General features: G+C 41.3%; 1 long non-coding RNA gene across 1 annotated transcript; it reads right to left on the bottom strand.

The window, feature by feature from the left end:
* Positions 1-485: 485 nt before the first annotated feature.
* On the bottom strand, positions 486-2,286 carry LOC138168107 (uncharacterized). The gene is made up of 2 exons (XR_011170034.1): positions 2,056-2,286; positions 486-827 (listed from the first exon to the last, which is right to left on the bottom strand). It is a non-coding gene; the product is annotated as an uncharacterized lncRNA (long non-coding RNA).
* Between the last annotated feature and the right edge of the window lie 666 nt (positions 2,287-2,952).

Raw genomic sequence — 2,952 nt, 5'->3', positions numbered from 1 at the left:
ACAAATAAGATATATCCAGAAGAAATTGAATTTGAACCTGGGTCTTCCTGATTCCCAATCTAACGCTTTCCAAATATTCCATTGTTGTTCAGTCATGTCCAACTCTTTGTAACCCCGTGGGGGTTTTCTTGGCAAAGATACTGGAGCGATTTGTCATTTTCTTTTCCAGCTCATTTTACAGATGAGAAAACTGAGGCAAACAGGGTTGAAATGACTTGCCCAGGGTCACACAGCTAGTAGGTGTCTGAGGCCAGATTTAAATTCAGATCTTCCTGACTCCAGGCCTGTCACTCTATCTAATGCATCATCTAGCTAACCATATTACAAATATTATCTCATTTAATCCTCACAACAACCTTGGGAGGGAGATGCTATTATTATCCACCTTTTACATATAAGGAAACTTTACTCTAAACAATGCACAAAATTCAATTTAATTCAATAAACACTGAACTAAGCACAAATAAGAAAAAGAAAGACAGTCCTTGTCCTCAAGGAGTTTACTATTAGGCAAGAAAACACACAAGAGAAAGCTGAAAAATGGTAGCAGGGACAGAGGCACCTTGTTTCATGGCTTCAGACCAAGCAGGCCTGCAGATGGAAAATGGAGAGTGTTGCCAAATCCAGGCTTAGTCTTCTATAAAGGAAAGTTTTAGGCAGAGTTTAGTGCTCTACCCTCTAGCTCTCCAGTCAGAGGGAAAGAGGAGACTGAGGGAATTGTAAGGTGCTGAGTATCCAAAGTTGAGTTAAACAATGTGATGAGATTTCCAGTGATCATCTTATCTTGGGGAGGGCATCTTGTTCCATGGAGTTCAAACCAAGAAGAGCTGCAGATGGAAAATGAATAGAAGTAGTATAAATCCAGGCCTGATTTGTAGCATTTGCCCATTTCTGAGGTTTAAGTGTTCACACTGAAAATTTAACAATGGCTTTCAAAAAGCAGTTTGAGTTGGCTCCTGTACATCCCTCTCTGGTAATGTCACCATGTTCTGTGGGTTGGGAAGAAGCTGAAGGACCAAAACCAAAAACTGATAATAGTAAATTTGAATACATTCTCTCTAGTAGTGGATATATAGGATTCTGTCTCCTGATTCTATTCTGTTCAACATTTCGTCATTGGCTTGGATAAAGCCATATATGGCATGCTTATGAAAATTACAAATACAAATTTACCATGATGGATAAGAGAATCAGGAACCAAAATCAGGCTTGTCACAATAGAGTGGTGAGCTGACACTAACAAGATGAAATTTAATAGGAATCATTATAAAGCCCAGAATTTGGGTTAAAAACTTTTCTACATGTGTAGGGTAGAGGAGAGATAGCTTGACAACAATTCATGACACTAAAGACCTAGAAAGTGGGTAAACTGAAAGCACAATGTGAGTCAACAACAGAATCCAAGGAGTCTAATGTAATCTTAGGCTGCATTAACAGAGGTAAGGTATGCAGAATGAGAGAGGGATTGAACCTATTGTTCTCTGGCCTGGACAGACAACATGGAACATTGTGTTCATTTAGGGATACCACATTTCAGGAAAAATGCTGGCAGTATGGGAGAAAATCGTGTGCCCTGTATTTTAGACACCAATCAGGTGTCTAACCTGGTACAACCAGGTACAATTAATTTAGATTATTCTAATCCAAGCATTTGTGCAGAGAAAGACAAAGCAAAATAGAGACAGGGAAACAGGGTGAGGTAGAGAGACAGAGACAGAGAAAGACAGAGATGTAGAGAGACGGAGGGAGGGAAAGAGACAGAGAGAGAGAGAGAGAGAGAGAGAGAGAGAGAGAGAGAGAGAGAGAGAGAGAGAGAGAGCACCAGACATGGAGGGAGCCACTCTATGACTTTAAAAATCTCTCACACAAGTCAGTTCAAATCTGGTCTCAGACACTCCCTAGACCTTTGACCCTAGGTAAATCATATAATCTTGTTTGCCTGAGTTTTCTCATATGTAAAATGAGCTGGAGAAGGAAATGCAAACTGCTCCATTATCTTTGCCAAGAAAACCCCACATGGAGTCATGAAGAGTCATGCTCCACTGAACAACCAACCTGGACATTCTTCCTTTCTGGTGCCTTTCACATCTCTCCCTCTCCAGTCTCTACATTGCCTCTCCAGTCACATCAGGTGTCTTGTAGCTCCAAGGCCTGGGATTCCTTCTTCAAACAGCTCTGACTGTTTCTTGTCCTTGTGAATACCAATACTAGAATACCATGCTTTTAATACTAGGGCTTTAGTTCCAGGCTCAGTCAGTGGCATTGAAGAAACCCTGACCTCAGAAAAATATTGATTCTGTATCAAGATCTTTCTTACTTCTAGACTCTGCATTAGATTCCTGCCTCCACTCCCTGAACTTGAATTTATCATGAGGACCCAGCCCCTGGGCAGAGAGATGTAAGAAGACAGTGGCAGCAGTCCTCCTCTCCAGGTCCACACTGAACTGCCATCATAGCACCCACAGTGGTTATTCTGTAGTGCACAGACTGCTGGGTCTTGCTATAAATCATAGTTATACAAGGCTTAGTTAGGTTCGGTAAGGTTCACATAATTCATCAAAGTTTAGGAGGTAATTCTGGTTTCCATTCTCAGCTATCCCTATGCTTCACATCCACCTCTGTCTGTGTGTATGTCTGTCTATCTGTCTGTCTGTCCTTCTCTCAGGTGTCTGGCCCTGATAGAGCAAGGTCTTTTCTGAATGGTCACCAAGGCATAATTCCGAGCTTTGATCAGAAACCACTATTTTGGATATGCCTGTATATATATAGGTTGCTTCCCAATAGAATGGAAGCTTGAGGACAGTGATCATTTCAAAACTCATGTCTTTCTATGCTCAGCTCCTATGGAAGGTGCTTATTAATCCATTGTTAGAAAACTAGGGACTGGGAGATCTAATCACCTAAAACATTGATGGGATTAAAGGGGTACAGAAAGAATTGGGGAGGCTCAGG

Source organism: Petaurus breviceps, unplaced genomic scaffold (assembly GCF_028583685.1).
Source record: "Petaurus breviceps papuanus isolate PSGF00001 unplaced genomic scaffold, PetGlider_PUasm1.0 351034, whole genome shotgun sequence".
Taxonomy (NCBI): domain Eukaryota; kingdom Metazoa; phylum Chordata; class Mammalia; order Diprotodontia; family Petauridae; genus Petaurus; species Petaurus breviceps.
This window is presented reverse-complemented; position numbering and strand designations above follow the sequence as displayed.